Below are 13,364 nucleotides of genomic sequence, written 5' to 3'. Positions count from 1 at the left end.
GTGGTTGTCTAAGTGGTTTGGTTGGTGGTTTGTATTTTAAATATTTTTATCTTTGTGGTTGCCAAAGTGGTTGGTGATTTGCATTTTAAATATTGTTATCTTTGTGGTTGCCTAAGTGGCTGGTGATTTGTGTTTTAAATATTGTTATCTTTGTGGTTGCCTAAGTGGCTGGTGATTTGTGTTTTAAATATTGTTATCTTTGTGGTTGCCTAAGTGGCTTGTGGTTTATGTGATTATCTAATTGGGTGGTGATATGTATCTTTGAGCATCATTATCATTTCATGACATATCATATGCATCTTTGTGGACGCCTGTGTGGCTGGTTTAATTTTCCCCATTGGTATGGGTGACTTCTGTGTGGACGCCTGTGTGGCTGGTTATATCCGGATCATATATGTTTAGGAGCATGGATAACTTGCATACATTTTAATTTTATTTTATTTTGATCTAATTATTTGCTCTACGGTTGCTACTTGATAAAGAATCAATTTTTTTTAAATCTTTTATTACGAAAAGATTTTATATTCATATTTTATGGTTGTTAATTTATTATTTGGTTTAATTTTTGTTGTGGGATGAACTGACCCCTTACACCAACATTTAGGTACTAATGATTTCAAAGAGTTGCATGAATGACGTTTGATTGGTGCACGCACGTGGGAAAATTATATTTTACTTAAAAATAATATTTTGTATTACTAAATTTTTGCGGCACATTGTAAAGTTATTTACTCTTCATCATTAACTTTTAATAGAAATGCAGACGTGATATTTCATTAGCTAGAAAAAAATTGAATGTCATTAATTTCAGTCAACATTGTTTCTTTTGAATTTCACTTAAAGAGAATTTATTTTATTTTGGACCATAAATGAATATTGATCTAATAATTGGAATATTAATTTTGCAAATGAATAAATAAATAATATTTTAGTAAATTACATTACGTTTTTTTAATGAGAAAAAAAAATTAATTAGTTGTTTCTAAAAGAAAATAAATATTTTTCAGTAATATTTGTATCAAAAATTTGGGGCGTTACATATCGAAAGCTTCAAGGCCATAAACATTATGCCCCTCAATTGCTTTTATTCGCTCTTCCAAGACATGGAATTTTTCCTTTGATTGTGTATCATCCCCAATGTGAGATTGATGCCAATTCCCGTTAGCATCAAAATGGGGCACTTGAGGTACACTATATGGAATATTTTCTTTGGGTATAGTGTTTTGGGGTGGCACATAGCCCAGATGAGGAGGGATTTGTGATTGGTTTAAGTTTTGGGGATTGACAGCTGAGTGGTTTTGGTTATTTTCTATGGGGTTGATGACTACAGGCGAAGTATAACCAGGCGGGAGACCATATATAGGAAATTGCATAGTTGCAGTGCGGAATTGTTGGTTAGTCGGGGTAAAACCCGGTGGATGAGAAGGAGTAGTTTGGTGTTCTTCATTTACAATTGGAGGATCCCCATCTGTATTCTCCTTCCTTGCCAAAGCTTGTATAGCTTCCAAGATTCGATCGACCTTTTCCTTCAGTTGGTTGACATCCGCTCTTATCACTTCTTGGTTTTGCTCGAGTTCATCCATGATCTTGGAATTCGCGCGCGTTCGATAAGGGTGTCGGGGATTCAGCTTTATTGATTTTTGTCTGTTTTTTTTTATATTAAAAAAAATAATAAATAAAATTTCTATGAGTATGAAAATATGAATGTGATGGAAATGAAATAAATTAGTTAATTATGATAGTTGGATAGTGCGGAATCCTACGCCATAAGTAATAGCAAGAACAAATTATTAGTGAAGAAAATATGAGGACTGGAAATCAAAATAGAAAATCCTTCATTGATAAGAAAAAGAGTACATCACATTCAAATTAAAAACTACATTGACTATGGAATTTCAATCTTCTCTTCTAATAGAACAACCAATCTTCTCCTCCAATTCTTCTATCAAATTTTTGCAATATTCAACGAACTTGTAGACTTTGACTGGAGTATTCAACGGATGCATTACCGTATCAATCGCTTTTAGATGCTTTGGAATTTTTAAGACTGCTTGATTAGCTAGCATTGCCAATTTTGAAAAGCAGTCTTTCCAGTGTCTTCCTTTATCTTCCAGCTCTTTATAGATCTCTTGGTTCTTCAATTGCCCAAGCAACACCATGAAACGCTCCTCCCAGTATATGGTTTCATCCTTCAAGTCATTATATATCTTTTCTTGATAATCAATGTAATTCTTCAACTCACTAGAAGCTTCCATCTCTGCTTTTAGTGCATCTTGGTGTTTTGAGAGTAATTCTTCGATTTCTTCCTTCTGTTGCCTCTCATTCCTTACTTGACTCTCATATTTATCTGCCATTTCTTTTAGTTGTTTCTTTAAATCTTCAAACTCCCTTTTTATGTTCTTCTCAGAGCTTGCTGATTTTGTCCACAACTGCTTCCACATATAGGCTTCTTCAATAGCTGCATTCCTTTCTTGTTTTCGCACATCTAACTCTTCATTTGCACCTCTCAAACAATCTTGTATGTCAAGTTTATTTCCTTTTTCAATTGACTCTTACATTGACTCTTCATTTGCACCTCTCAAACAATCTTGTTTACTTCTTTCGATAAATTGACTCTTACATGTGTTTTCTGATCGTAAGTTCTCATTCTCTTGGGTGACTTTTTCTAACTTTGCTTGCAGCTCTTTTTTCTCCTCTTCAGATTTTAGCAAAGATGCTTTGAGCTCTTCTATCTCTTCATTTGCAACAAGAATAGGTTCAGGCATTTCCTGATCATTTGAGGGTGTACTGTGGAAAGGCAGCTTGATTTCTTGGACTCTATTTTTTACCCATTGTTGATAGGGTTCTTTTGTGCTGCAACTTCTGCATCCAAGTGCTTTTCCTTTTCTGATGATCTTTTCCCAAGCTCGACTTATCCTTCGCAACATAGGTGGGTCTACTATACCCGTATTGTGCAAAATAAAAGCTTTCAATGACTTATCATCTGGTTTTTCCAACATAGGGTAGCCAAGCTGTCTCAAAGCTACCGCTGGATTGTAATTAATACATCCTTTGGTTCCCATGAGAGGCACATTTGGGAAATCTCCGCATTGACATATTACTTACTCTACCCCTTGTTCTCTGTGATACCATGAAATTGTGTCTCCAATAAGGCTAGTTATACTTTGAGCCCATTCATGATTATCTTTAATTCCAATATGATACCCTTTCTTGAACATATGAGACATGAACCAGATATACAGCACTGGAGCACAACACAAAATTGTTCCTCCTTTCTTCTCATGTCGCATATGCAGAGAGTAGTATACATCAGCAAGAATCGCGGGAACTGGGTTTTGTGTATGTTTGTTAAAAGCTAGGAAGACATTGATAGCATCAAAATCAACAAAGTTATCAAGGTTTGGGAATAAAACAATACCATAGATAATTAAAGCCAAAACATCTATAAAAGCACTCCATTCTTTTTTAACGGCTAAATCGTGGCACTTTTGCTCTAGATATTTTCTTGAAAAACCATGAATGGCTCCTTTTTCTTCTTTTGTACTTGCCAACTCTCTTATGTCGATTTTCAACACTTCAGAAATTGCCTCCAAACTTGGTGGTTGCCCAGTATATCGATAAGGATTTCCTTTTTCTAGGGAATAACTCAATATTTGCTCAAATTCCTCTAATGTCGGGGCCAACTGAAAGTCTTAAAAGGTGAAACATCTTAAGAGAGGGTTGTAGTACTGAGCCAACGCCGTGAGTGCCCCTATTTACACATTTACTGCCAAGAGATTTAGGATCTTCCCATATTTGCGAAAGAAACTCTCATATTGTATAGTTTTCATTTGATTGCTAATGTCTCTTAAACTTTTCAAATCAGGTTGCTTGAACTTTAAAAGTAAAGTTTTTCTCTTTTCCAATCCCATTGTCCACTTTAATTTAACACATGACTAAGGTTCTTATGATTCCCCAACAATCTTGAAAATTGATGCAAAATGCCAGTTCATTTTCCAAAAGAAACAATGTGATGAGATATGAATGCAATTATGTAGAATGACTATTGTGAATATATAACATTTTGAATGAATGTATGAGGTGTTTTTTGCTTATATGGAATATTGTCAACAACAATAGGTAAACTATTTGGAGTGACAATACCCTCAATAAGATCAAACTCTAGGTGAGATTTTCATGCTAACCAAACAGGATGTACATCCAGAAGGCTACCACTACACAACCTCGAAACTAAACTTAAGTTTTGTTCAAACCCGGGTGTAAGGTTCCACTCATAAGTGTGTGTCTTAATAAAAGTGTAGGGTATATAATAAGTATGATTTAATAACTCAATAACGATACTAAAACATATAATAAAAATAAATAACTAAATAAATAAATAAATAAATAATAAATAGAAAATGATCTATAAGTCTAAAAATGAATAAATAAATAATAATGTCAACTAACACTTATTAAGAAATAATAAACACATAAAATAAAATAAAATAAACGAAAAAACAGACAAATATAGAAAAATTTAAAAATTATGCACAATTAATTTGTTAGGCTTGACTCTCTAAATATCCCCAGTGGAGTCGTCAGCTGTTGCGCCTAAAATTTCGAGTGTTTCTCGAATTCAATGGAGTCGCCACCAAAATTTATTTTAAAATAGGAAAAATATTGGGAAACCCTTAAAATAGTAAAAACAAAAAAAAATGTGGTCTTTACCAAATTTTGAGTTCGGGTACTAGCACCCTACGACATCCGTTAAAATACGGTTACCTATAATTCATTGTGCAAAATTAATACTAACTTAAGTATATTTATTTTTCTTTATTATTAAATATGAATAACAATTATTACTATATTTAAAATATGATTTTTTGAAATAAATATGTACTTAAAGAATAAAGGACAAAAAAAAAGAAATTTTTATTTATGTGCTTGACAAGAATGTGATCTTGCTTGTAACACCTCGTTTTTCAAAGCGAGGGTGTATTTTTTTTTTTAAAGAAATTAAACTGAAACAGAGAAATAAACAAGAAAATGCCTTTGGATAAATAATTGAGTCATTATAATTTACAAGCAGCGGAAAAGTCACTCCAATTATAAATCCAAACCATTTACACAACAACAAAAGGTACATGTAACCCATTGAAAATAACATGTCAAGCTGACAATATTAGTATAGGTACAGTCTTCCATTTTAAAATAAATACAATACAAAAGAAAGACATCTGATCCCTCTATGTCAACCTAATCTGATCATATTTCAACACAACTAAACACCCTGGGTAATCTCCACGCGCCCCGTGAGATCCTCCTAACGTAGCTGCAGTCAAGCGTTCCCATCTCCATTCCCGTCCGTAGGGTACGAATCGGTAGGATCGTCTTGACTCTCATCTGAGAGCGAAGCCCAGATTTCCACAATAATTGTAAAGGTCACCAACCGAAAATAACAGATAACACATAACATTTAAGTTTTAAATGCACAAAATAACCTTTCAACTAAGCATGCACCTTAAAAGGATTTTCCATATGCTAAAAGTTCATATAATGCTTGTCAATTAACAATGAACTCAAAATGAAGTATATAATTCTTGTCAATTAACAATGAACTCAAAATGAAGTTCTCAAACCATCAAGTAATACATAACTGACCAAAGCATTGATAAATCAATTGAGAAATCGATTATCTAACTCAAAATAAGTACTTTTGCTGAGCAAATCGATTGCCAAATCGATTTGGTCAGTTCTGCTGAGTTTCTGCATGACCAAATCGATTTCTAAGTCGATTTTGTCAGTTCTGATGAGTCCCTGGGTTGCCAAATCGATTTCCAAATCGATTTCGGCAGTTTTGCTGAGTTCCTGCCTCTCTGCCAATCGATTTCCAAATCGATTTCTTAAAAGATTTTGAAAGATATATTTATACAATCGATTGGCAAATCGATTAGGTCAAAATGGTGAACTTCCTGCAACTCATCCAATCGATTGGGAAATCGATTTCCCTGATCGTTTTTCCAAAAATTCATGCATTTACTCAAGTCATTCCTAATCACGTTCACAACCTAACACTTAGCAATTCCTACGCGATTACCACGACAATTGGGATCTCGATAACCATCATACTTACACACAACAATCAACACATAACACTTAGCATTTTCAACACAATTAATACAACATCATGGATTTCGAAATGGTATTGCAATCAAACATGTTATCACCAAATTCCAAAACATAACACTTAGCATTTATAACACATTACTACACAACAAAAATGAACCAACAGTTCACAAATCAACAGGGTGTAGTCTCTTGCGGACAAACACAATTCCCTCAGGAACGTAAGTCGTAAACGTACTACCTATCACGGGTCCGTACCGTTTACCGAGGTGCCACCTATCCCGGGTCAGCACAACTTACCAAAACATACACGAGTAAACGAGACATTAAGAGATTCCCCATTCTTAATTCTCGTCTAACTTAAACCAGGGCGTAGTCTCTCACGGACAGACCCCTGCGCAGTCTCTCACGGACAAACGCAATTCCCGCAGGAACGTAAGTCGTAAACGTACTACCTATCACGGGTCCGTACTGTTTACCGAGGTGCCACCTATCCCGGGTCAGCACAACTTACCAAACACAATTCCCTCAGGAACGTAAGTCGTAAACGTACTACCTATCACGGGTCTGTACTGTTTACCGAGGTGCCACCCATCCCAGGTCAGCACAACTTACCAAACGTAAATCGTAAACGTACTGCCTATCACGGCCTTTACTGTTTACCAAGGTGCCACCTATCCCGGGTCAGCACAACTTACCAAAACATACACGAGTAAACAAGACATTAAGAGATTCCCCATTCTTAATTCTCATTTAACTTAACGATTTTCAAGACAAAACATTCAGTAAATAAGTCATTAAGAGATTCCCCATTCTTAATACTCATTTACTGAAACGATTTTCAAAAACGAACATTAAGTAACCGAGACATTAAGAGATTCCCCATTCTTAACGCCCAGTTAACTTAAACGGTTTTCAAAACAAAATATTAAGTAACCGAGACATTAAGAGATTCCCCATTCTTAACGCCCAGTTAACTTAAACGATTTTTCTTTAAAACAAAATATTAAGTAACCGAGACATTAAGAGATTCCCCATTCTTAACGCCCAGTTAACTTAAACGATTTTCAAAAAAACAAATATTAAGTAACCGAGACATTAAGAGATTCCCCATTCTTAACGCCCAGTTAACTTAAACGATTTTCAAAACAAAATATTAAGTAACCGAGACATTAAGAGATTCCCCATTCTTAACGCCCAGTTAACTTAAACGATTTTTCTTTAAAACAAAATATTAAGTAACCGAGACATTAAGAGATTCCCCCTCCTTAACGCCCAGTTAACTTAAACGGTTTTCAAAACAAAATATTAAGTAACCGAGACATTAAGAGATTCCCCATTCTTAACGCCCAGTTAACTTAAACGATTTTCAAAAACAAATATTAAGTAACCGAGACATTAAGAGATTCCCCATTCTTAACGCCCAGTTAACTTAAAAAACATAAAAGTCCCTATGCAAACTAAAAGTTTGGAAGGAGCCCTTACCTTCACGTTAGCTTTAACGTGCGATTACGGCACCGCGAGCAAATCCGGTAAAAATCTCCGCTCGCAACGCCGCTTCCAAATTAGTTCACTAGCACCGTAGCGTGGTGGTGAGCAACTTTCTCTTCTATCTCTTCGAGAAATGAGGTTTGGATCTAGGAGAAACGGAGGGGTTTGTGTTTGAATCTCAAATACCGTTTTTCTTCGTTTTCGAATCAAAGAGGAAGAGTGGAGTTGCGAAATCTTTGTTCTAGCACTCACCCAACCTTGGGTTACTAGTCTTGAAGAAAAGAAAGCGACGAAAATGAAAATGGGAGAAGGAGGGGAAAGGTGGCCGCGGGTGAAGAGGAAGAAGATGGAAAAAATCAGTTTTCCTTCCTTCCTTTTTCCTTTCTTTGTTTTTCCTTCCTTTCTATTTCCTTCTTTCCTTTATATAACCTTTTCTTTTCCTTTTCCTTCCTTCTAATTTCCTTTCTTTCTATTCTCACCAAGCAAACCCACATATATATAAATATATATTAAATATAACTTAACAAATATCTCAAAATATCTAGATATTTGTTAAATTACCATTTCACCCGTAACGCATTAAATTCTCCGTAAAGGATTTACCGCACTTAATTTAAATTTATTTATCGACGAGTAATTCTAAACGGTGTCAAAATAACTTTTTGATCCTATAAACTCCATAATATTATTAACTTTGGCAAAAAGGCCTCCGAGCCAAAATCCAAAACATATAAAATACATAAAGTGTACTTTAAAATTATGGGTCTTACATTACTCCCCCCCTAAAATTAGTTTCGTCCTCGATTGTGTCCCAAAACTCAAGGAATAAAGAAGATGTCACATCTAATTTAATCCTCTAAAAAAAAAATATTTTATTACTCTTGATTTTTAAATTGAGTTTCAAAACCACCAAGTAGTACAACTTGTGTTTTAACAACTCAAAGATAAAAAGATTTACATCTAATAAATAAATTGATTTTAAATTAGTTAATTAAAGTAAATAAATTAATGAATAAATAAATAGAATAAAATAAAATAAATAAAATAAATAAATAGAATAAAATAAAGAGAGTTTTAGAGCTATCAAGTTGTACCATTTGTGTCATAACAACTCAAAGATTAAAAAAAGAGTTACATCTAATAAATAAGTCGATTTTAGATTAGTTCATTAAAATAAATGAGTGAATGACTAAATAAGTAGAATAAAATAAAATAAAATAAAATAAAATAAAATAAAATAAAATAAATAAAGAGAGTTTTAGAGCTATCAATTTGTACTACTTGTGTCACAACAACTCAAAGATTAAAAAAAAAGTTACATCTAATAAATAAGTCGATTTTAGATTAGTTCATTAAAATAAATGTGTGAATGACTAAATAAGTAGAATAAAACAAAATAAAATAAATAAATAAATAAATAAATAAAGAGGGTTTTAGAACTATCAAATTGTATTACTTATGTTCTAATAACTCAAAAATTAAAAAGATGTCATATCTGATAAATAAGTCTACTTTAGATTAGTTCATAAATAAATAAATGAATGACTAAATAAATAAAATAAAATAAATAAATAAAGAGAGTTTTAGAACTATCAAATTGTACTGCTTGTGTTCTAATAACTCAAAAATTAAAAAGAAAAAAAAATCACATCTAATTAATCTTCAACATAATATTTAAGTGGATTTTTTATGATAAAATTAGTATTTAGTTATGAAGGAAAACTAACCATTTAAGAGGTCCAAAACAAACAAAATGACACCCTAGTTAGAAGGAGGGGCAGCCGCACGGGTTTTCAAAGCAAAACAACATCTTTCTCTTTCCTTGTTCCAATCTCTATTTTGAAAGAAGGAGGAAATATGAATATATGCATCAACTAAAAAAAAGAAGAAAAAGAAGAGGGGCAAGAAAGTTGTAACGACAGCCACAACGCCGACGATGACCTTGGTGCAAACGGCGGCTACCGCGCCAACGGGGATGGCGGCCACAGCGACCACAACGTCGATGGTTTTGACAACGGCAACATGTCACTGATTCTAATCTTTGATTTTATATTTTCTATGTTTTTCACATTATGTTTCATTTTGCAAATGAAAAAAATCTAACCCTTTTTGAACTAAAAAAATTATTGTACAGTGAAGATGTAGAAACATATTTATTATCTAAAAAATACCTTTGCGTTTGTTGTGTGTTGTTTTCTGTATGTTACTGTCCTCTCTAATTTCTTTCTTTCTCCTTATTTGTTTGTATATTTATATCTTTAGAGTTAATCTCGGACCCCCCATTATAAACAAAATGGGGATGTATTTATAGAGTTTTTTTATTTGTTTAGTTGCTTTCTTTGCCTGCTTTGGTCCTTCTCTATCAATTTCTTGTTTGATGTTTTGATTTCTTTGCTCATCATCTGCATTTTTATGCACCTTTGATGCCTTCATTATTTGTTCTGATTTGTTCATTGCTGAGCTTTTATTTGTCCTTTAGTTTTCTTTTTTTTAAACTCAAAAATTTGTCTTTTTTATCTTTTTATTTCTCTATTTAGTTAAAACGGGAACAGATGTATCAATAACATTGGCTTGTGCATCAATGGTAGTCAGCATCAACATAGCAGGGTTTGGCAGTGAACAAAGTCAACATAGCATGGCTTGATCTGATTTAATTTTTATTGTAATTTATTTTTGGCTTTATTCTTAGTTTGTAATTTGATTTGGTTTTAACATTCTAATTAGATTTGAAATTGTAAATTTATGATACATAATGAAATTATTTATTGTAAATATTTTATTTCCTTTTTTAAATACATATTTATTTTTTTATTTATTTTTAATCAAAATGGACAAAATTGGGGTACTACACATATAATTAATTGTGCAAAATTAATGTTAACTTAAATATATTTATCCTTATTATTAAAATGTGAATATAAATTATTTTTTTATGAATGTGATTTTGAAATAAAAGTATGCTTAAAAAAGAGAGAAAAAAAATTATTATTGTGTTTGACAAAAGTGTGATTTGCTCTTATTTATCTCCTAGTGCGATGAAAAAATCAAAGTTACGTAGTTCTTGGGTAGAACATGTGGATGTGTTGATTGTTTTTAAAGAAATGTTATTTTAATGTTGATAAAAAGTTGTTTTGACAAAAGAAAATGAGATTGTTTGATTTGAATCATTATTTTAAAATGCGAGTTATAAGACTATAAGGTTGTACAACTTGTATCTTAAAAACTCATTGACTAAAATGGTGTTACATCTAGTTAATTCATTTAATAATATTTTTATTATTTTGGTTTTAAAGAGATCTAAAACCACCAAGTTGTATAATTTGTGATTTAAAAAAAAAAACTTAGACTAAAATCCTCACATCTAGTTACCCATTTAAAAACAATTTTTTATTGATTAATTTTTTTTTGAAGATGAGTTTTAGAACTACTAAATTGTCACAACTTGTATCCTAACAACTCAAAGATTAAAATATGTCACAACTCATTAATCCTTAACTATTTGATTATATTTTTTTTGTTTTTTTTTTTGTTTTTTTGAAGAATTAAAATTTGACGTTGAAGACCATATGAAATAAAACCAATATTAAAAACAAAAACAATATTTTGACATATGTAGCTTATGATAAACAAGATCTTATGACAATATTTTTATTTTATTATAAGTTCAAATGATCTTATGAAGTAAAACCAATAATAAAGACTAAAATAAAATAATAGCATTAAAAAATATATATTGACATGTAGCTCAATCTATTAAATAAACAAAACACAATAATAGATCCAACAACCAAGAATAATATTTAACACTATTGTAGTACTGTAATTGTCTGGTAGTAATAATTAATATTGTAATTGCAATAGTAGACCAAACAATAGTTTGAAAAGCAAGTTAGAGACACGTTGTGCTAATATTAAATAGTAATATATTTGTAGCTTTTTCTATAAAGCAAAAGACTTGAAAATCAAACATAACACATTTGCGCTAATTAAAGAAAAAAAACTTTTGAAGAGAGGGAGAAAAAAGTTGCACTAACTTCCTTCATAAAAAGGAAAAAAAAAATGGGTTTGAAAAAAAATGAAAGAAACAAGCACTAATTTCCTTCAAGAAAAGAAGAAAAAAAAATGGGTTTCACAAAGAGAAAGAGTATAAATAAAACGAAGGTACATGCCGTAAATTATAAAAATAAGTAAAGGCGGAGATTGAAACTATGCGCAAATCTATGTGTTTTTACAATGTTTTTCCGTTTTTTTTTTTCAGAAACAAAACAGGAAGAAGAAAAGAAAAAAAAAAAACCGTCTCCTTCCTATGATTTTTTTGGAAAAATAAAAAATAAAATCCCATATTTGATCTTTTAGTTCTTAATTTATAGGCTACAAGGACGAACCTTTTGTATACAGAAGATAAATTAAGATCTTATTTTTCTATTATTTTTTCATAAATTATGGAAATGTGTCTAGAGATAGAAAAGGAAAATGGTGGTTGAGCTTTTTGTTTATGTCATTGTGTGCATTCTTGGTAAATATTGTTGCATTTAGTAAAAAGGAGAAGAAAAAATGAGGGTGAAAAGAAGTGCATGGAGGCACTGCCATTGCACAAAAGAAAGAGGAATAACACTTTTTTTTTTTTTTGGTGTAATGTAATAGAAACATTTATGTAAATATAAACTCAAAATTAGGCTAAATTTGTAAAATGATAATTTTTTAGATTTTATAATAATATTTACAAAATATTTATTAAACATATTATTACTTATTTTTTAAATTATTTTTAATCGGTTGGACAAAATTGGGGTACTACAAGATTACCCAATTTTGTATGAGTTTCTCTTTGGAATTATTTGACATGTTTTACACACATTTTTGTCTTCCACCAAGTCAACAATAACTGATTTGATCTGTTATTCACTCTTCACATTTTTCGCACAGCATTTTTGTTAATTCAGTCAAATGGACCACAATTGATGTTCCCATCAGTTGCAGAATTCCTATATAAAGAGAGGATTCCGCTCAATTTAGAAGACACACCAAAAACTCTGGAAAAAATCGAGTTTTCTCTCTTCTTCCTTTTTTGCTTCCTCCTAAATTTTCTTTATGTCCCTTTACCAAAATCTTGTCTCTTTAGATTTTTAAGTGGTCATAGTACCATATTACAAGTGGTCTTAATTGTTATATTTAGATGGTACAATTTTAAAACAGTTTTTTACTATGTAGTAATAAAATTGATATAGTGTAACTGAACTGTTTTATCTTAGGCACAATTTTAGATAGTTCCGCGAAACCTCTAAAAGAGAGCATTTAGTTCGCGACTTAATAATATATCCGGTGACTGGAAAAAAAATTCAAAATAGTTTTTCTAAACTAAAAAACAATATATTTACATACAAGACACTAGTTATCAAATTGTTTTTGTGCTTAGGTTGTTTACCATTGTTTAAATATTTTAAAGTTTGTTTGGAAATTTCTCATTTGAAAATAGACAAAGTAAGAGAATGTGTTTTTGGAAAACTCGTTGAATTGGAACAATGTCACTATGCAGAACAACATTAAAGTGACAAATGAAAATTTTCTGATCTAAAAAAATGTATATGAGAAATGATTAAAAAAGAAGATATTGAACCTTTAATTGGAGAAGAAGAAAAAATGGGAATTTTGTTTTTTATTTTATGTCTTTTACTTATTTTTTAGTTTCATTTTGATCTTACTTCACCAACTCTAAATAACAATGGAGTTAACTTTTTAAATTGAAAACTATCGGAAATAATTAC

This window comes from Cicer arietinum, chromosome 2 (assembly GCF_000331145.2).
Source record: "Cicer arietinum cultivar CDC Frontier isolate Library 1 chromosome 2, Cicar.CDCFrontier_v2.0, whole genome shotgun sequence".
NCBI lineage: Eukaryota > Viridiplantae > Streptophyta > Magnoliopsida > Fabales > Fabaceae > Cicer > Cicer arietinum.
The sequence above is the reverse complement of the archived record's forward strand: the minus strand, read 5'-3'. Positions refer to the sequence as shown.